General features: G+C 46.6%; 1 long non-coding RNA gene across 1 annotated transcript in view; it reads left to right on the top strand.

The window, feature by feature from the left end:
• The window catches only part of LOC141175741 (uncharacterized), a 165,686-nt gene extending 143,843 nt beyond the window's left edge, over positions 1-21,843 (top strand). The window contains exon 3 of the long non-coding RNA XR_012253051.1: positions 21,671-21,843. This is a non-coding gene — a long non-coding RNA (uncharacterized lncRNA). The remainder of the gene's footprint in view (positions 1-21,670) is intronic.
• The last annotated feature ends 1,090 nt before the right edge of the window (positions 21,844-22,933 follow it).

Below are 22,933 nucleotides of genomic sequence, written 5' to 3'. Positions count from 1 at the left end.
ACTGGTAAATTGTTTGACATGTCGTAATATAATTTATACCAAAAACAGTGATTAATCTGGTTAGTCATATTGGACTGCTATTATTTTGAACACTACTGCAGCTCAGCATTGAGACCACCTGGTCAAGTATCCAACGTCTTTGGCTGTGGTACAACCCCATGTAATCAGGCTTCCTCCATCGAACTTGACAGTTCCTTCAATTTCTCTGTCCGTTAGCCCATTTTTCCCTTTTCTCTTCCACACCCATCAGAGCCTAGTCTATTGACTTTCATCTCATTGCTCGAAATCACCCATCTCCAAGCTTCTACTGTCCACTTTTTGTACTTTTTTGCAAACTCGAACCGACGCTTCTTATGACAATATTGAAGTCAAGGCTTCTTCACCTTTTTTCGGGACACCATACCAGACTTGTGTAACGTGTGTCACACGGTGCTTGCATGGACGTCTGTGATTTCACTATTACAAAGCATACAAGCCGCCTCTACTTCCATGTTTGTCACCCCAGAACTGATAGACCTTGTGATGAGCCGACTTGTTGACTGATATTTTGCCTCGACGTCCACCTCTTGGCTTTTGAATGGAAGGATGGACTTCATTTTGTATTCTTCCAACTGTCATGGCGCTCACGTGATGCAGTCTCGCAATTTTCTTGAGAGATCACTATCGATGAGCTGGATGATGCTGTTTCTCTTTTCTTGGGAAACCTTCTTCATAGCTGCTCATCGATTCGCATCAGTGACCTTTCTATTGGGAATTCACCTAATAACACACTGAGCTATTGAGGAAAGTGAAAACAGGTTGTATATTGTAGTATACAGGAAGAAAAAGATTATTTTTCCACCATCAGGAGCAAAACAGTAACAATGCAGTGACATGACAAGAGTTTGCATAACTAATCATATGCTAAATAGCTGCAAGTCAAATTTATGCATGAGAATGAGATAGCCGAAATGATTGTCTATAAAATGATGATCTCACATTCAGAGTTGTACTGGATAGTGAGATATGGAGCCTGAAAGTCAAACGTTCAAAACATTGTTACCATTTTGCTCATCAGTGTAACTATTACGAAACATTGCAGAATTGTTTGGCCATGCTCCTTCCGCTATTGGGGTCTTCCTGTAGCAAAAGTACGAATACACTGACCATTATGTAAACTATACAGTAAAGTGCACAGGCCAAGGCAAAAAGACCATCGGGTAACTCAATACAGAGGCCTTGGACCAGGCTAGTAACAAAATGCATTATGGCTATGAACAGGGGCGTACATAGGAATCATGGGCCCCCATAGCAGAATTTCTAATTGGACCCCCCCCCCGCAAAAAAAAAGTAAATACAGTTATATGAAAAAGTTTGGGCACCCGTATTAATCTTAAGCTTAATGTTTTATAAAAATTGGTGTTTTTGCAACAGCTATTTCAGTTTGATATATGTAATAACTGTTGGACACAGTAATGTTTCTGCCTTGAAATGAGGTTTATTGTACTAACAGAAAATGTGCAATCTGCATTCAAACAAAATTTGACAGGTGCATAAGTATGGGCACCCTTATCATTTTCTTGTTTTAAATACTCCTACCTACTTTTTACTGAGTTACTAAAGCACTTTTTTTGGTTTTGTAACCTCATTGAGCTTTGAACTTCATAGCCAGGTGTATGCAATCATGAGAAAAGCTACTTAAAGTGGCCACTTGCAAGTTGTTCTCCTGTTTGAATCTCCTCTGAAGAGTCGCATCATGGGCTCCTCAAAACAACTGTCAAATGATCTGAAAACAAAGATTATTCAACATAGTTGTTCAGGGGAAGGATACAAAAAGCTGTCTCAGAGATTTAACCTGTCAGATTCCACTGTGAGGAACATAGTAAGGAAATGGAAGAACACAGGGACAGTTCTTGTTAAGGCCAGAAGTGGCAGGCCAAGAAAAACATCAGAAAGGCAGAGAAGAAGAATGGTGAGATCAGTCAAGGACATTCCTCAGACCACCTCCAGAGAGCTGCAGCATAAACTTGCTGCAGATGGTGTCACTGTGCATCGGTCAACTATACAACGCACTTTGCACAAGGAGAAGCTGTATGGGAGAGTGATGCGAAAGAAGCCATTTCTACAAGCACGCCACAAACAGAGTCGGCTGAGGTATGCAAAAGCACATTTGGAGAAGCCAATTTCTTTTTGGAAGAAGGTCCTGTGGACTGATGAAACCAAGATTGAGTTGTTTGGTCATACAAAAAGGCGTTATGCATGGCGGCAAAAAAACACAGCATTCCAAGAAAAACACTTGCTACCCACAGTAAAATTTGGTGGAGGTTCCATCATGCTTTGGGGCTGTGTGGCCAATGCCGTCACCGGGAATCTTGTTAAAGTTGAGGGACGCATGGATTCCACTCAGTATCAGCAGATTCTTGACAATAATGTTCAAGAATCAGTGACAAAGTTGAAGTTATGCAGGGGATGGATCTTTCAGCAAGACAATCATCCAAAACACCGCTCCAAATCTACTCAGGCATTCATGCAGAGGAACAATTACAATGTTCTGGAATGGCCATCCCAGTTCCCAGAACTGAATATCATTGAACATCTGTGGGATAATTTGAAGAGGGCTGTCCATGCTCGGTGACCATCAAACTTAACTGAACTGGAATTGTTTTGTAAAGAGGAATGGTCAAAAATACCTTCATCCAGGATCCAGGAACTCATTAAAAGCTACAGGAAGCGACTAGAGGCTGTTATTTTTGCAAAAGGAGGATCTACTAAGTATTAATGTCACTTTTCTGGTGAGGTGCCCATACTTATGCACCTGTCAAATTTTGTTTGAATGCAGATTGCACATTTTCTGTTAGTACAATAAACCTCATTTCAAGGCAGAAACATTACTGTGTCCAACAGTTATTACATATCTCAAACTGAAATAGCTGTTGCAAAAACACCAATTTTTATAAAACATTAAGCTTAAGATTAATAGGGGTGCCCAAACTTTTTCATATAACTGCAATTGTCGGGGTCACAGAAGAGCAGATCTCGCAACTTTCCATCCTTTACATAGTAATTTTCCTCCTGCTGAAGTCCTAGATAACTCTTTCATTGCCCCATAAAGTATGATGCCAACAAAGTGTCCCCCAGAAACAGTATGATAGCCCCATGGTGAATTCCTCCACATGCGCAGTATAATGACCCTACTGTACCCCACCTCAACTCCCAAGGCTAAGTATGCTGACCCCAACACAGTATGATCTCCCAACTGTGACCCCCGAGAGCTAGAGAGGATGGTACGTAATAAGGGAGGGTGTTATACATAATAAAAGATGAAACTATATAACTAAGGATGGCGCTATACATAAAAAGTGAGTACACTATATACTAAGGGACTGTGCTATACATAATAAGTGAGTACACTATATACTAAGGGACTGTGCTATACATAATAAGGCTACCTTCCTGTATCCGTGTGCAGTGTCTGTGTGCTGCCCTGTTTTACAAACGCATTGCGCATGTCCTATTCTAATCCTCAAAATCAGATCAGAACAGGACATTCTCTGATTCTCACAGTTCTCATTCTCAGATCCGTGATTTTCACAGATGTGTGAATTGATTTATAAAACTCGACAAGTCCGTGGACCACCCCATAAAAAAAATCTGGCAGCTCACGGACATTTCACACAAATGTGAGAATGTATCCTAAGGGATTTTACAGATAACATTATCACTCGAAGTCACCAAAAGTTCTCAATGGGATTAAGATCAGGGGAGTTTCCAGGCCATGGACCCAAAATCTCTATGTTTTGTTCCATGAGCCATTTAGTTATCACCTTTGCTTTATGGCAAGGTGCTCTATCATGCTGGAAAAGGCATTGTTGGGCGCCAAACTGCTCTTGGACGGTTGGGAGAAGTTGCTCTTGGAGGACATTCTGGTACCATTCTTTATTCATGGCTGTGTTTTTAGGCAAGACTGTGAGTGAGCCGATTCCCTTGGCTGAGAAGCAACCCCACACATGAATGGTTTCAGGATGCTTTACAGTTGGCATGAGACAAGACTGGTGGTAGCGCTCACCTCTTCTTCTCCGAATAAGCTGTTTTCCAGATGTCCCAAACAATCGAAAAGGGGATTCATCAGAGAAAATGACTTTGCCCCAGTCCTCAGCAGTCCACTCTCTGTACCTTTTGCAGAATATCAGTCGGTCCCTGATGTTTTTTCTGGAGAGAAGTGGCTTCTTTGCTGCCCTCCTTGAAACCAGCCCTTGCTCAAAGAGTCTCCGCCTCACAGTGCGTGCAGAAGCACTCACACCAGCCTGCTGCCATTCCTGAGCAAGCTCGGCACTGCTGGTTGTCCGATCCCGCAGCTGAAACAGTTTTAAGATACGGTCCTGGCGCTTGCTGGTCTTTCTTGGGCGCCCTGGAGCCTTTTTTACAACAATGGAAGCTCTCTCCTTGAAGTTCTTGATGATGCGATAGATTGTTGACTGAGGTGCAATCTTTGTAGCTGCGATACTCTTCCCTGTTAGGCCATTTTTGTGCAGTGCAATGATGGCTGCACGTGTTTCTTTAGAGATAACCATGGTTAACTGAAGAGAAACAATGATACCAAGAACGAGCCTCCTTTTAAAGTCTCCAGTGATGTCATTCTTACTTAATCATGACTGATTGATCGCCAGCCCTGTCCTCATCAACACCCACACCTGTGTTAATGGATCAATCACTAAAACGATGTTAGCTGCTCCTTTTAAGGCAGGACTGCAATGATGTTGAAATGTGTTTTGGGGGTTAAAGTTCATTTTCTGGGCAAATATTGACTTTGCAAGTACAGTAATTGCTGTTAAGCTGATCACTCTTTGACATTCAGGAGTATATGCAAATTGCCATTACAAAAAATGAAGCAGTAAACTTTGGAAAAATTACTATTTGTCTCATTTTCAATACTTTTGGCCATGACTGTAGATGCACGTGTCTCCCCCACACTGCGCCACTGACTACAGATATGTTCCCCACCATTAAAATACTATTAGCCACTTAGTAATCAAAATACAAAGTGATTAGCCGCACTGTGCCCCCCATTAACTATAATCTCCACCAGCCAATAATATAAATTATTCAGTCTCTGTGACTCTCCCCAATTAACTGTAAGGCTGTGTGCACACAGAAAACATACAAGGCTTTACAGTGCAAGAAAAGTGAAACCCCCATCATTGCTCTGTCCCAGCACCTCCATCATTGCTGTCTCCCAGCAACCCCCGTCATTGCTGTCTCCCAGCACCTACACCATTGCTCTCTCCCAGCACCTACATCATTGCTCTTTCCCAGCACACTCATCATTTCTCTCTCCCAACACACCCATCATTTCTCTCCCAGCAACCTGTCATTGCTCTCCCCATCATTGCTCTCCCAATCCACATCATTGCTCTCCCCAGCCCCACCATCCCCATCATTGCTCTCCCCAGCCCCACCATCCCCACCATTGCTCTCCCCATCACCACCATCCCCATCATTGCTCTCTCCAGCCACAACATTACACTCACCGTCCACACCGTCCCCATCATTGCTCTCCCCAGCCCCATCAGACCCATCATTTCTCGCCCCAGCTCCATCAGCCCCATCATTGCTCTCCCCAGCCCCACCATTAACATAATTGCTCTCCATAGCCCCATCATTGCTCTCCCCAGCCCCACCATACCCATAATTGCTCTCCCAGCCCTACCATCCCCATCATTGCTCTCCCCATCGCCATCATTGCTCTTCCCATCATTGCTCTCCCCATCCCCACCATTCCTCTCCACAGCCCGACTATCCCCATTATTGCTCTCCCCAGCCCCATCAGACCCATCATTGCTCTCTCCAGCCCCACCATCCCCATCAATGCTGTCCCCAGCCCCACCATCCCCATCATTGCTCTCACCAGCCCCACCATCCACATCATTGCTCTCCCCAGCCCCAACATCCCCATCAGCGCTCTCCCCAGCCTCACCATCCCCACCATTGCTCTTCCCATCGCCACTACCCCATCTTTGCTCTCCCCATCCCCATCACTGCTCTCCCCAGCCCCACCATCCCCATCATTGCTCTCCCCAGCCCCACCATCCCCGTCATTGCTGTCCCCAGCCCCAACATCCCCATCATCACTCTTCCCCAGCCCCATCAGCCCCATTATTGCTCTTCCCAGCCCCACCATCCCCATTATTGCTGTCCCCAGCCCCACCATCTCCATGATTGCTCTCCCCAGCCCTACCATCCCCATCATTGCTTTCCCCAGCCCCATCATTGCTCTCCCCAGCCCCACCATCCCCATCATTGCTCTCCCCAGCCCCACTATCCCCATCATTGCTCTCCCCAGCCCCACCATCCCCATCATCGCTCTTCCCCAGCCCCATCAGCCCCATTATTGCTCTTCTCAGCTCCACCATCCCCATTATTGCTGTCCCAAGCCCCACCATCCCCATGATTGCTCTCCCCAGCCCTACCATCCCCATCATAGCTTTTCCCAGCCCAATCATTGCTCTCCCCAGCTCCATAAGCCCCATCATTGCTCTCCCCATCCCCACCATCCCCATCATTCTCATCATTGCTCTCCCCATCCCCATCATTGCTCTCCCCATCCCCATCATTGCTCTCCCCAGTCCCATAATTGCTATCCCTATCATTTCTCTCCCCAGCCTCATCATTGCTATCCCCAGCCCCACCATTGCTTTCCCCAGCCCCATCATTGCTCTCCCCAGCCCCACCATCCCCACCATTACTCTCCCCATCGCCATCATCCCCATCATTGCTCTCCCCAGCCCCATCATTGCTCTCCCCATCCCCATCATTGCTCTCCCCACATCCACCATCCCCATCATTGCACTCCCCAGCCCCATCAGCCCCATCATTTCTCTCTCCAGCCCCACCATCCCCATCATTGCTGTCCCCAGCCCCACCATCCACATTATTGCTCTCCCCAGCCCCATCAGTCCCATCATAGCTCTCCCCAGCTCCATCATCCCCATCATTGCTTTCTCCAGCCCCATCATTGCTCTCCCCATCGCCACCATTGCTCTCCCCAGCCCCACTATTCCCATCATTGCTCTCCCCAGCCCCATCATCCCCATCATTGCTCTCTCCAGCCCCATCAGCACTCTCCCCAGCCTCACCATAGCCACCATCACTACCATTGCTCTCTCCATTGCCACCACCCCCATCTTTGCTCTCCCCATCCCCATCACTGCTCTCCCCAGCCCCATAATTGCTCTCCCCAGCCCCACCATCCCCGTCATTGCTCTCCCCAGCCCCATCATTGCTCTCCCCAGCCCCATTATTGCTCTCCCCAGCCCCACCATCCCCATTATTGCTCTTCCCAGCCCCACCATCCCAATTATTGCTGTCCCAAGCCCCACCATCCCCATGATTGCTCTCCCCAGCCCTAACATCCCCATCATTGCTTTCCCCAGCCCCATCATTGCTCTTCCCAGCTCCATCAGCCCCATCATTGCTCTCCCCATCCCCACCATCCCCATCATTCTCATCATTACTCACCCCAGCCTCATCATTGCTCTCCCCATCCCCATCATTGCTCTCCCCATCCCCACCATCCCCATCATTGCTCTCCCCAGCCCCATAATTGCTATCCCTATCATTTCTCTCCCCAGCCTCATCATTGCTTTCCCCATCTCCACCATCCTCATCATTGCTATCCCCAGCCCCACCATTGCTTTCCCCAGCCCCATCATTGCTCTCCCTAGCCCCACCATCCCCACCATTACTCTCCCCATCGCCATCATCCCCATCATTGCTCTCCCCAGCCCCGTCATTGCTCTCCCCATCCCCATCATTGCCCTCCTCATCCCCATCATTGCTCTCTCCAGCCCCACCATCCCCATCATTGCTCTCCCCATCGCCACCATCCCCATAATTGCTCTCCCCAGACCCATAATTGCTCTCCCCATCCCCATCATTGCTCTCCCCAGCCCCACCATCCCCATCATTGCTGTCCCCAGCCCCACCATCCTCATCATTGCTCTCCCCAGCCCCATCATTGCTTTCTCCAGCCCCATCATTGCTCTCCCCAGTCCCACCATCCCCACCATTGCTCTCCCCATCGCCACCATCCGCATCATTGCTCTCCCCATCACCACCATACCCATCATTGCACTCCCCAGCCCCACCATTCCCATCATTGCTCTCCCTAGCCCCACTATCCCCATCATTGCTGTCCCTAGCCCCACCATCCCTGTCATTGCTCTCCTCAGCCCCACCATCCCCGTCATTGCTCTCCCCAGCCCCATCCCCGTTATTGCTCTCCCCAGCCCCAGTAGCGCTCTCCTCAGCTCTATCATCCTCATCATTGCTCTCTGCAGCCCCACCATCCCCATTATTGCTCTCCCCAGCCCCACCATCCCCATCATTGCTCTCCCCAGTCCCACCATCCCCATCATTGCTCTCCCCAGTCCCACCATCCCCATCATTGCTCTCCCAAGCCCCACCATCCTCATCATTGCTCTCCCCCACCTCCCCTCATTCTCCTGTTCCTCTCCCCAGCATTTCAGTAAAAAAAACAAAAGAAAAAAACAACTTACCTCTCAGCTCGCTCCCCTGTAGCATCCTCCTCGTTGCTAGCAACTTTCTGCCTGACCCAGGCGCGCGCAGCATGATAACATCATCAAGCTGCTTGCGTCTGTGTCAGGGAGGAAGCAGAGGACAGATCCCTCCAGCTCCGCTAAAATAGCAGCGGAGCTGCAGGGATCACTTCCTGCCCGCCGTGTGCAGGGAGCAGCTGCACTGGCGGGCCCCCCGATGCAGCTGCACCGGCGGCAGTATGCCCGCCCTTGGACTGCTATGGGGACCCCCCCGGCTCACGGGCCCCATAGCAGTTGCGTGGCCTGCCGCCATTGGTTGTATGTCACTGGCTATAAAGTACAATCTGATCATAGTGATAATGCTGTGAAGCAAGTTGAAATTACCTGAGCTTATTCTAGTATATGATAAGTGCACTGATCAATTATATATGTTCTTGTATATAGTAATCTGGTCCATGATTGTATAACCTGGGCATCTTCTATAAATAATCATATATGTACAGCTGGTATAACTTGGGAATTTCCTGTATATAATGATATATGTACAGCTGCTATAACCTGGGTATCTTCGGTAAGTACTAGTGTTGAGCGAGCATGCTCGACACTGCTCGGTATTCGCCCGAGCATCTCGCTACTCGGGATGTTCGGCAAACACCGAGCATTTCCGGGTTGCTCGGACGGGAGTTCGAGTCTCCCCCCTGCACGTTTGACGCTCTTTACAGAGCCAATGAACATGCAGGGATTGCCAGCCAGTCACTTTAGTGCCGCAGCCCAGTTGTTTTTGGGCATTACAGTGATTGGCTGGCCGCACAGCGTCACCTCGAGAATTTAAAACCGGGCGCCGCCATTTTAGACACAGTCGCCTGGGATCAGACAGTGTAGGGTTAGTGCTGCTGAGTTAGGGAGAGATATACAGTGGTGGCCAAAAGTATTGGCACCCCTGCAATTCTGTCAGATAATACTCAGTTTCTTCCTGAAAATGATTGCAATCACAAATTCTTTTGTATTATTATCTTCATTTAATTTGTCTTCAATGAAAAAACACAAAAAGAAATGTCCTAAAGCCAAATTGGATATAATTGCACACCAAACCTAAAAAAGGGGGTGGACAAAAGTATTGGCACTGTTTGAAAAATCATGTAATGCTTCTGTAATTCGTGTAATTAACAGCACCTGTAACTTACCTGTGGCACCTAACAGGTGTTGGCAATAACTAAATCACACTTGCAGCCAGTTAACATGGATTAAAGTTGACTCAACCTCTGTCCTGTGTCCTTGTGTGTACTACATTGAGCATGGAGAAAAGAAAGAAGACCAAAGAACTGTCTGAGGACTTGAGAAACCAAATTGTGAGGAAGCATGAGCAATCTCAAGGCTACAAGTCCATCTCCAAAGACCTGAATGTTCCTGTGTCTTCCGTGCACAGTGTCATCAAGAAGTGTAAAGCCCATGGCACTGTGGCTAACCTCCCTAGATGTGGGCGGAAAAGAAAAATTGACGAGAGATTTCAACGCAAGATTGTGCGGATGGTGGATAAAGAACCTCGACTAACATCCAAACAAGTTCAAGCTGCCCTGCAGTCTGAGGGTACAACAGTGTCAACCCGTACTATCCATCGGCATCTGAATGAAAAGGGACTGTATGGTAGGATACCCAGGAAGACCCCACTTCTTACCCCGAGACATAAAAAAGCCAGGCTGGAGTTTGCCAAAACTTACCTGAGAAAGCCTAAAATGTTTTGGAAGAATGTTCTCTGGTCAGATGAGACAAAAGTAGAGCTTTTTGGGAAAAAGCATCAACATAGAGTGTACAGGAAAAAAAAAGAGGCATTCAAAGAAAAGAACACGGTCTCTACAGTCAAACATGGCGGAGGTTCCCTGATGTTTTGGGGTTGCTTTGCTGCCTCTGGCACTGAACTGCTTGACCGTGTGCATGGCATTATGAAGTCTGAAGACTACCAACAAATTTTGCAGCATAATGTAGGGCCCAGTGTGAGAAAGCTGGGTCTCCCTCAGAGGTCATGGGTCTTCCAGCAGGACAATGACCCAAAACACACTTCCAAAAGCACTATAAATTGGTTTGAGAGAAAGCACTGGAGACTTCTAAGGTGGCCAGCAATGAGTCCAGACCTGAATCCCATAGAACACCTGTGGAGAGATCTCAAAATGGCAGTTTGGAGAAGGCACCCTTCAAATATCAGGAACCTGGAGCAGTTTGCCAAAGAAGAATGGTCTACAATTCCAGCAGAGCATTGTAAGAAACTCATTGATGGTTACTGGAAGCGGTTGTTCGCAGTTATTTTGGCTAAAGGTTGTGCAACCAAGTACAGTTATATGAAAAAGTTTGGGCACCCCTATTAATCTTAAGCTTAATGTTTTATAAAAATTGGTGTTTTTGCAACAGCTATTTCAGTTTGATATATGTAATAACTGTTGGACACAGTAATGTTTCTGCCTTGAAATTAGGTTTATTGTACTAACAGAAAATGTGCAATCTGCATTCAAACAAAATTTGACAGGTGCATAAGTATGGGCACCCTTATCATTTTCTTGTTTTAAATACTCCTACCTACTTTTTACTGACTTACTAAAGCACTTTTTTTGGTTTTGTAGCCTCATTGAGCTTTGAACTTCATAGCCAGGTGTATGCAATCATGAGAAAAGCTACTTAAAGTGGCCACTTGCAAGTTGTTCTCCTGTTTGAATCTCCTCTGAAGAGTGGCATCATGGGCTCCTCAAAACAACTGTCAAATGATCTGAAAACAAAGATTATTCAACATAGTTGTTCAGGGGAAGGATACAAAAAGCTGTCTCAGCGATTTAACCTGTCAATTTCCACTGTGAGGAACATAGTAAGGAAATGGAAGAACACAGGGACAGTTCTTGTTAAGGCCAGAAGTGGCAGGCCAAGAAAAATATCAGAAAGGCAGAGAAGAAGAATGGTGAGATCAGTCAAGGACAATCCTCAGACCACCTCCAGAGACCTGCAGCATAAACTTGCTGCAGATGGTGTCACTGTGCATCGGTCAACTATACAACGCACTTTGCACAAGGAGAAGCTGTATGGGAGAGTGATGCGAAAGAAGCCGTTTCTGAAAGCACGCCACAAACAGAGTCGGCTGAGGTATGCAAAAGCACATTTCGAGAAACCAATTTCTTTTTGGAAGAAGGTCCTGTGGACTGATGAAACCAAGATTGAGTTGTTTGGTCATACAAAAAGGCGTTATGCATGGCGGCAAAAATACACAGCATTCCAAGAAAAACACTTGCTACCCACAGTAAAATTTGGTGGAGGTTCCATCATGCTTTGGGGCTGTGTGGCCAATGCCGTCACCGGGAATCTTGTTAAAGTTGAGGGACGCATGGATTCCACTCAGTATCAGCAGATTCTTGACAATAATGTTCAAGAATCAGTGACAAAGTTGAAGTTACGCAGGGGATGGATCTTTCAGCAAGACAATGATCCAAAACACCGCTCCAAATCTACTCAGGCATTCATGCAGAGGAACAATTACAATGTTCTGGAATGGCCATCCCAGTCCCCAGACCTGAATATCATTGAACATCTGTGGGATCATTTGAAGAGGGCTGTCCATGCTCGGCGACCATCAAACTTAACTGAACTGGAATTGTTTTGTAAAGAGGAATGGTCAAAAATACCTTCATCCAGGATTCAGGAACTCATTAAAAGCTACAGGAAGCGACTAGAGGCTGTTATTTTTGCAAAAGGAGGATCTACTAAATATTAATGTCACTTTTCTGGTGAGGTGCCCATACTTATGCACCTGTCAAATTTTGTTTCAATGCAGATTGCACATTTTCTGTTAGTACAATAAACCTCATTTCAAGGCAGAAACATTACTGTGTCCAACAGTTATTACATAGATCAAACTGAAATAGCTGTTGCAAAAACACCAATTTTTATAAAACATTAAACTTACGATTAATAGGGGTGCCCAAACTTTTTCATATAACTGTATTAGGCTGAGGGTGCCAATACTTTTGTCTGGCCCATTTTTGGAGTTTTGTGTGAAATGATCAATGATTTGATTTTTGCTTCATTCTCTTTTGTGTTTTTTCCTTGCAAGCAAATTAAATGAAGATAATAATACCAAAGAATTTGTGATTGCAATCATTTTCAGGAAGAAACTGAGTATTATCTGACAGAATTGCAGAGGTGCCAATACTTTTGGGCACCACTGTATAGTGCGAAATAGGTAGTGTAGGGTCTCTAAAGCCTGCTAAATCAAACAAACAGTCCTTTTCAGGACTAATATCCACCCCAGATATCAGGCTGGCAGGCAGGCAGGCTGTATAGGAGACGCAGTGGTTATACCAACAAACAGTGCATTACAGTCCTGTGTGCTCCTGCTGGTTAAATTGCTGGACTTATCCCCCGGTCTCAGGGGCCAGAAAAAATCCTTTTTTTTAAATCTAAATCCTGTATTTTTTTTTTCCTCAGTCAGACTGTACAAATACGTGTCTTATTAACCTTTAGGTATTCCCCACCCCCCAAAAAAAAAAAAAATTCATGTGTCTGTGACTGTTCAGACACCAATATATCTGTTTAAAAGAGTCTGGTGTAGGCCAGAGAACTAGAACTGTGGTTTTGCAGTTCCACGGTTGAAATCTCTGTATTATCCTGCTTTTGGCATTTTTCCGTAAAAAAAACAGTAATAGTGTCTCGCTGACTGTTCAGACACAAATATGTCTGTTTAAAAGATTCTGGTGTAGGCCAGAGAAATAGTACTGTGGTTTTGCAGTTCCACGGTTCAAATCTCTGTATTATCCTGCTTTTGGACGTTTTTCCGTAAAAAAAACTGTAATAGTGTCTCCCTGACTGTTCAGACACAAATATATCTGTTTAAAAGAGTCTGGTGTAGGCCGGAGAAATAGAACTGTGGTTTTCTTCTTCCACGGTTCTAATCTCCTTTTTATTACCCTTTTTCCATTGATAGTGCGAGTGTAAGCTATTTTACTTCATTTACAATGGGCAAGGCGCGTGGCAAGGGATGTGGAACTGGACGTTCAGGTGATGGTTCGTGTAGAGGACGAGGCCGTGGCCAAGGTGAAAATGTGCCACAACCAACAGCCACATCTTCTCGCTCCCACTTCTTGACCGAATTACTAGGGAAGCACACTACAACACCAGTATTGCAAACTGATCAGTGTGAACAAGTTATTAATTGGATAGCAGATAATACTTCCAGTTACCTGGTTACCTGGGCACCACCACCTCCGGTCTATCTTCCACACGGTCAAGTTTTAGCAGCCGTGAGTCTCAACCGCATACTCCTCCTCACCCTGATGCTCCTTCCTCCCACCACGCCGAGTGTCGTCAGACAGCAACTGATCCCACACTTGGACGCTCTGAAGAGCTGTTCACTGGTCCATTTCCAGATTTGTGCCCCTCGCCTGCTCCGCTTGAAGTGGTGGAAGAGGAGATACCATGTAGCGATACCCAAATATTTGAACAGCCACGGCCAGAGGAAGTCGACCCTGGCAATTTGTCACAAGAGGTGGACGATGACGGGACACAATTGCCACGAAGTGAGGAGGAGGATCGTGGTGCGCAAGTGGAAAAGGAGGAGGTGGTGGATGATCTAGTAACTGACCCAACGTGGCAGGAGGACACGCAGAGAGAGGCCAGCAGAACACAGGGCGAGGGAGGCAGAGTACCCCAACAGGCAGGAAGAAGCAGTGTGGTGGCCGCACACAGAAGGCGGGCAACAGTTCCCCGTAACACCAACACGAGGGACGTTGCCAGTACAACTGGTAGATCTTCCAGAGTCTGGAATTTTTTTAAAGACTCTGCTGATAACCCCGAAAAGGCCATTTGTACCTCCTGCCATGCCAACATCAGCAGGGGTGACAAAACTACCAGCCTGACCACCACCAGCATGATCAGGCACATGGCAGCAAAGCACCCGACTTTGTGGGGCGAACTCCAGGGTCCACGACCAGTGTCAGCGGGTGTCACCACTGCTTCTTCCACTGTTGGGCGTGTAAGAGAACCCCCTGTTGTGCGTGCAAGGCAATCCCCTGTCCATACTGCATGCAAAGATGCCCCCTCCTCTCAGTCTTCACTTCTTATGGCAGTTTCTCAAGAAACAGCATCAACGTCCACGTCCACGTCCCACCGCAGCGTTCAATTGTCCATATCCCAGACCTTTGAACGAAAGCGCAAATTCGCAGCCAACGCCCCACAGGCCACAGTCCTAAATTCGCACATTTCACGACTGCTTGCGTTGGAAATGCTGCCTTTTAGGCTGGTGGAGACTGAATCCTTCCGCAACCTTATGGCGGTGGCCGTCCCTCAGTACTCGGTCTCCAGCAGAAACTATTTTGCCCGGTGTGCCATCCCCGCACAACACAAGCACATGTCCCAAAACATCTGCCGTGCCCTCAACAATGCAGTTATTGGGAGAGTCCACCTGACAACGGACACGTGAACAAGTGCTTGTGGCAAGGGAGGGTACATCTCCCTGACGGCACACTAGGTAAACATAGTGGAAGCCGGGACCCAGTCGGACCTTTGGACGGAACATATCCTCCCCACACCGAGGATTTCGGGCTCTATGTCAGTCAGAGTTGCCCCTACAGTGTACAGCTCCTGCGCATCTTCCTCCTCCTCTTCATGTTCAGCCTCCATCTCAGATATCACCACATCAGTTACAAGCTGGAAGCACTGCAGTACTGCCTCCGCCAAGCGGCAACAGGCTGTGCTGAAACTCATAAGCTTAGGTGATAAACCTCACACTGCTTGTGAGTTGTGGACAGCTGTGAAAGAGCAGGCAGGTCTGTGGCTGAGACCACTGAACCTACATCCAGGCATGGTCGTGTATGACAATGGCCGTAACCTGGTGGCGGCTCTGAGGCGAGGCGAGATCACACACGTACCATGCCTGGCTCATGTGCTTAACCTCGTGGTTCAGCAGTTTCTTAAATCATACCCCGAGTTGCCAGATCTGCTCGTCAAAGTACGCCGCCTGTCAGCTCATTTTCGGAAGTCAGCTACAGCTTCCGCCGCCCTTGCTGTGTTGCAGCAGCGTTTGCAGCTTCCGGCACACCGACTGGTATGTGATGTCCCCACACTTTGGAACTCTACCCTCCACATGTTGCAAAGGATTTGTGAGCAGAAGAGAGCAGTTGTGGAGTACCAGCTGCAACAAGGCCTTCGATATTCAGGTCAGACTCCACACATAAGACCTCAGGAGTGGACCTGGATGTCTGACATATGTACCATCCTGACAAACTTTGAGGAGTCCACCAAGATGGTGAGTGGCGATGACGCCATCATTAGCGTCAGCATCCCACTTGTCTGTCTTTTGCAACGCTCTCTGCAGAGAATTAAAGAGGAGGCATTGCAGCCAGAGTATGATGAGATGGATCAAGAAGCCGTAATGGGTGATTACACACAGCCCAGCCTCATCTCATCTCAACGTGCATTGGGGGACAATGAGGGAGAGGAGGAAGAGGAGGAAGAACAGGAGCTGGTATCATGCACTGTAGATGCTAGTACCTTTACAACTGTCATACCATCGGTTCAGCGTAGGTGGCCTGGGGACAGGGGGGAGGAGGAGGAGGAGGAGGAGAGCATGGTCAGTCGTCATCTTGGTGAGGACACGGAAGTCTTGCCCGTTACCAGTCTGGCATGCATGGCTGACTTTATGTTACGCTGCCTTAACCGTGACCCTCGCGTTGTCAAAATGTTGGGTGACAGTCATTACTGGTTGGTGACACTTTTAGACCCCCGCTACAAGGAGAACTTTCACTCTCTTATTCCTGAGGTGGAGAGGTCTACAAAAATGGGGCAGTACCAGAAGGCCCTTGTTACAGAACTGTTAAAAAAATTCCCATCTGAACACGCTAGCGGCAGAGGTCACAGTTCGTTGACCAACCAAGGCGTACAGGAGAGAGAGACGTAACTCCAATCCAGCAGAGGCAGGGGAACACTGTCAACATTCTAGGACAGTTTTCTGAGACCCGCCCAGCTTACAGGCCCTGAGGCGTGGGCTGCTCTCACAAGGAGTGGAAAGTTTCAAAAGATGGTGAGGGAGTACCTTGCCGACCGTACCAGCATCCTCCGTGATTCCTCTGTGCCTTTTAATTATTGGGTATCCAAGCTGGACACTTGGAATGAACTCGCTCTGTATGCCTTGGAGGTCCTGGCCTGCCCTGCCACTAGCGTGTTATTGGAGCGTGTCTTTAGTGCCGCTGGGGGAATTATAACTGATAAGCGCACTCGCCTGTCAACTGACAACGATGACAAGCTGACCCTTATCAAAATGAACAAGGGGTGGATTGGGCCAGACTTCTCATCACCACCAAATGACAGCAGAGTAACATAAAGTCAAATCCACTGTGTTATTTCGGGAGGTGTATTCCCATGCACCGTTTCACACCCACACATGGGTATACGCTTCCTCATTTCGGCTGTTTTTTGCTCTTCTCCTTATCCTCAGCCTCCACCACCACTATGCCACCAGGGTGACCGTGGTCCGTGTTGCCAGCATTGCAAGTTCCTCCATCCTAATTTTTGGCAGCTTTTGCTTGGAAGGCATAGGCAAAGACTATGGGAGACCCACTCCCCAATAATGGGAATAATGTTTTGAATATGCTGTACTGCATGGCTCTTGATTGCCAGCATTGCAAGTTCCTCCATCCTAATTTTTGGCAGCTTTTGCCTGGAAGGCATAGGCAAAGACTATGGGAGACCCACTCCCCAATAATGGGAATAATGTTTTGAATATGCTGTACTGCATGGCTCTTGTTTGCCAGCATTGCAAGTTCCTCCATCCTAATTTTTGGCAGCTTTTGCTTGGAAGGCATAGGCAAAGACTATGGGAGACCCACTCCCCAATAATGGGAATAATGTTTTGAATATGCTGTACTGCATGGCTCTTGTTTGCCAGCATTGCAAGTTCCTCCGTCCTAATTTTTGGCAGCTTTTGCTTGGAAGGCATAGGCAAAGACTTTGGGAGACCCACTCCTCAATAATGGGAATAATGTTTTGAATATGCTGTACTGCATGGCTCTTGTAAGGGGAATTAAAATAGTCTTGCTAAGCTACTGCGACCTCCACCACTCTTCCAAGGGGCATTGATATTGTCTTTTTATTCCACTGTGACCTCCACGTCTCTTCCAAGGGGCATTAAAACTGTCTTGTTAAACCACTCTGTCCTCCACGTCTCTTCCAAGGGGCATTAAAACCGTCTTTTTAAGCTACTGCGACCTCCACCACTCTTCCAAGGGGCATTAAAACCGTCTTGTTAAGCTACTGTGACCTCCACGTCTCTTCCAAGGGGCATTAAAACCGTCTTGTTAAACCACTCTGACCTCCACGTCTCTTCCAAGGGGCATTAAAACCGTCTTGTTAAGCTATTGTGACCTCCACCACTCTTCCAAGGGGCATTAAAACCATCTTGTTAAGCTACTGCGACATGCACCACTCTTCCAAGGGGCATTGATATTGTCTTTTATTCCATTGTGACCTCCACATCTCTTCCAAGGGGCATTAAAACTGTCTTGTTAAACCACTCTGAACACCAAGTCTCTTCCAAGGGGCATTAAAACCGTCTTGTTAAGCTACTGTGACCTCCACGTCTCTTCCAAGGGGCATTAAAACCATCTTGTTAAACCACTCTGACCTCCACGTCTCTTCCAAAGGGCATTAAAGCCATCTTGTTAAGCTACTGTGACCTCCACCACTCTTCCAAGGGGCATTAAAACCATCTTGTTAAGCTGCTGCGACCTCTATCACTCTTCCAAGGGTCACTGATATTGTCTTTTTATTCCACTGTGACCTCCTTGTCTCTTCAAAGGGGCATTAAAACCGTCTTGTTAAACCACTCTGAACTCCACGTCTCTTCCAAGGGGCATTAAAACCGTCTTGTTAAACCACTCTGAACTCCACGTCTCTTCCAAGGGGCATTAAAACCATCTTGTTAAGCTACTGTGACCTCCACCACTCTTCCAAGGGGCATTAAAACCATCTTGTTAAGCTACTGCGACCTCCACCACTCTTCCAAGGGGCATTAAAACCGTCTTGTTAAACCACTCTGAACTCCACGTCTCTTCCAAGGGGCATTAAAACCGTCTTGTTAAACCACTCTGAACTCCACGTCTCTTCCAAGGGGCATTAAAACCGTCTTGTTAAACCACTCTGAACTCCACAGCTCTTCCAAGGGGCATTGAAATGTTGTTTTTAATTAAAACTAACCTCCACGACTCTTCCAATGGGCATTGCATTTCCTCCTAATTTTAGTCAGCTTTTGCTTTTCAATGCATAGGCTAACACTAAGGGAGACCCACCCCCCAATAATGGGTAGAAGGTTTTTAGTACGCTGTAATCCACATCTGTTTCAGGGGGCATTGCAGTTTCTCAGAATTTTTGGAAAGCCTTCCATTCACTGCTTAGGCCAACAGTGTACAGGAGACCCAGTTTCTATAAATGGAAAAAACGGTTTAGTTAAGGCTCTCTGACCTCCATGTCACTTCCAAGGGGCATTGGAGTGCCTCGAAATTTTTGGTAGGCATTACACTCACTGTATGCCCTATAACTGTGCAGCTAAACCGCTCCTTTTGGTACAGAAACATATCCTACAAGACATGTGTGGTTGACTGGCCTGATATTGATGTGAATGGTCCCTGTTCCTCCTGCTCTTTCTCCTTTGCCACCACCTCATCCATCATTCATCACCTGAAGCTTTGTTTTAATGGGAGTCATAGAACTGGGATAGTAGCAGGAAAACATCCAGCGATCCTCGGAGGACGTAGGATATGCGCCAAAACGCTGACCACTTCAGGCCTAGCCGCTACTACATACATGCGCTTGCATTACAAGGAACAGGAAGCTAAGGAGATGGATGGCCTCATGATCATGAATAATTTACTCGTTGTGTAGGAGGCCGACCACTGCTGCTGTCTACCTTTTGAACTTTGTGTTGAAGCCTGATTGACCCAGGACCCGCAATCCTCTATGTCTGGAGGACGTGTTGCATCCCAGTGTCCCACAGTGTCCCAGCTTCCACAATATTAACCCAGTGTGACGGCGTCAGTCAGATGGACCATCCCTGGCCACATTCACTTGTCCACGTGTTTGTGGTTAGGCTGTCCTTCAAATAGGGGTGGCTGGGGACTGTTTATGGACACCCGGCCGCCCCAAGGTGGCTGGGGACCGCGTGTGGGCACCCGGCCGCGGGGCAGCTGGGGACCGAGTATGGACACCCGGCCGCCCCCTGGTAGCTGGGGACCAAGCGTGGACACCCGGCCGCCGGGCGGCTGGGGACTGAGTATGGATACCAGGCCACCGACGCAGCCATGACGTGGTGGCCAGATTCCTCCTCCACATGCCTAAAAGGCCCAATTTCAAGTGCAAGCAAGCAAGCAGTATGGTATTGCAGCCTGGGGGTGGGTGGGTGGCAGGCTGCATACTTGCGCTTGCATTGCAAGGAATGGGGGAGGTACAATTGAACACTGCCCTGGGACAAGGACTTGCAAGTCTGATGCGGCAAGAATCACTTCTGATGGGCACTCTTTTAGGCAGTGACCTGGGTGTCAGAGATGCATCCAGGGGTCTTCCCCATGCTGTTCCCATGTCTTTTCAGCACTGTATGCATGTGTCACACAGCACATGGGCAGATAAGGTTGTAAAATGTTATAATGACATTTCCCGGTGGATGCATTTGTCACGGTTGAAAGCAATACAAAAGTGCAAAAACGCATAAAAAATGCTACTTGTGAACATAGCCCAAGGTGTGGAGGAGTATTTTTGTTTTTGGTTATTTATTTTACCTTATACACAAGTCTTTACCCTGGAAAGGATGTTCCTTAACATATTTCACAGGAAAGCACTTTCAGTTTCGTTTTTGAACGTTTTATTGTGAGCCCGTAAAAGTGGCTTAATACCTCTGACCACGTTGTTGACAGCAGTGACCTGGGGGGTCAGAAATGCTTCCTGGGGTGATCCCCATGCTGTCCCCATGTAATTTGAGCACTGTCACTATCATTTTGGGCACTTTTTAGGCTTTCTACAGACTGCGCGGGGTGCCGCCGCAAAAATGCTCGGGTCTCCCATAGATTAACATTGGGCTCGTTGCTCGGGTCGAGCACCCGAGTATCACGGTTAGCTCGGCCCGAGCTTCGAGCACCTGAGCATTTTAGTGCTCGCTGAACACTAGTAAGTACCCATATATGTACAGCTGATATAACCTGAACATCTCCTGTATATAGTCATATATGTACAGCTGGTATAACTTGATCATCTCCTGTATATAATCATACATGTACAGCTGGTATAACCTTGGTATCTCCTGTGTATAATTATATATGTACAGTTGGTATAATCTGATTATCTCCTGTATATAGTCATATACTGTATGTACAGCTGGTATAACCTAAGCATCTCCTATATATAATTATATATGTATAGCTGGTATAACCTGAGCATCTCCTTTATATAATCATATAAGTACAGCTGTTATGACCTGGGCATCCTCTGTATATAATTATATATGTACACCTGGTATAACCTGGGCATGTCCTGTGTATAATCATATATGTACAGCTGGTATAACCTGGGTATTTTCTATATATAATTAGATATGTACAGCTGGTTTAACCTGGGTGTCTTCTTTATATAATTATATATGTACAGATGGTATAACCTGGGCATCTCCTGTATATAATTATATATGCACAGCTGGTATAACCTGGGTATCTTCTGTATATAATCATATATGTACAGCTGGTATAACCTGGGTATCTTTTGTATATAATTATATATGTACAGCTGATATAACCTGGGTATTTTCTATATTTAATTATATATGTGCAGCTGGTATAACCTGGGTATCTTATGTACACAATTATATACTGTATGTTCAGATAGTACAAATTATATATCCTACTGCATTTAATGACATGTGCCAGGCTGGTATAATTTCGGCATCTTTAGGTTTATAATGATACATGTACAGTTGGTATAGGTTACATAGCTGTGTCCTTCACAACTTTCATACTATATAACGACGACCTGTTTACCACTTTCCTCGGGTATGTAACATTGTCAATGGATCAGATTATCTGTCTTGTGGTCTCAATAGTTGAAACTCTCTTTCTCTCTAAAACCAACAGAACATTTGTGCGTTCTCCGGACATTACAGGAAATGCCACCGCTCCGCTCAGCATTACCACTTTGCCAAATGACAAATAAACCAACTTCCCGACTTACGGCGTAATATGAAAAATTGAAACTAAAGCAAATAAAGTGGGGATGAACGGAAAAAAAACATGAGACTGATAAATAACAGGCAAGTGGTACGATTCAGCTTACTACAGAATATTTATTAATTTATGTGATCAGCCTTGAGGGTTTCTGTCTTGGCATGTACACCACGCATTTACATGGAACCGAGCCTGGCTGAGTGCCTTGTAAAGGCACTAAATGGTCTAATGTACTGAAAAGTAATAAATATGGAATGTGCTCCACCGCCACCGCTTCCTCCTTTCTACCATAGAGAGGGAGGTTTCAAAATGCAAAAGTGCAGCAATTAAAAAAATGATGGAAAAATAAAATCTATATTTACATATAAACACATACACATGATTGACATCTTACACAACAGGTATTTATTTCATCCTATTGTTTTAATGCAAGATCCTCTGAACACATCAGGTATATTTGTGTTTTGGATAAAAGGTACAAGATGTTGGTGAATTATTCAGCTTCGTGTTCGGTTCTAAGGGTGCTGCCAGGTAAGCACAGCGGACGACTGTCCAGTGACCATTAAGGCTCTGCAATCTCATTTATATGCAGCATTTCTCTTGCTAGGCCTCATGCACATGGCCGTATCAGTTGTATGCTATGAAATGGCATGAATAAAAATTTACACATCTGTTCCTTGCCTCAAATTTTGTATTGATTTTTTTTCATTTATGTGGGTATCTGTCACGTGTGTATCAGGTTTTACAGACAGTCATTCTGGATCCGTCTGTAGAAGGTTGCTACGCTTGGCCTTGTAGACACCTTCTTGATTCTTTCATCATCCCTCCCTCTCTAGGACCCAGTGGTGATCTCCACCTTCTGCTGCTAATTAACACACCCTTGCTGATTCTTTAAATACCCTCAGTTTCTCCAGAGAATCGCTGGTGATGAGAGTAAATTCCTCTGTTCAGGTCTGGAGTTCTAGTGTGTCACCCTGGCCTGTATGCCACAAAATGTAATAAAGCTGTGTCTGAGAGCAAGGGGGAGGTTCTCTAGTCAGGGGAACATTAGCATGCAGTACCTCCTGTCTCAGGCCAGTAGGGAGAGCAGGCTGCCCCTATAAAAGCTGGTGCTGGGGGCAGGGTTAGAGAGAACTGGACGACCTGTCTCAGGATTCAGGTCCCAGAGCAGAG

The sequence above is a fragment of the Phyllobates terribilis genome, unplaced genomic scaffold (assembly GCF_046119375.1).
Source record: "Phyllobates terribilis strain yellow unplaced genomic scaffold, ASM4611937v1 Scaffold_14__1_contigs__length_39327217, whole genome shotgun sequence".
NCBI lineage: Eukaryota > Metazoa > Chordata > Amphibia > Anura > Dendrobatidae > Phyllobates > Phyllobates terribilis.
Note: the sequence above shows the minus strand (reverse complement) of the source record. Positions and strands in the feature narration are given on the sequence as shown.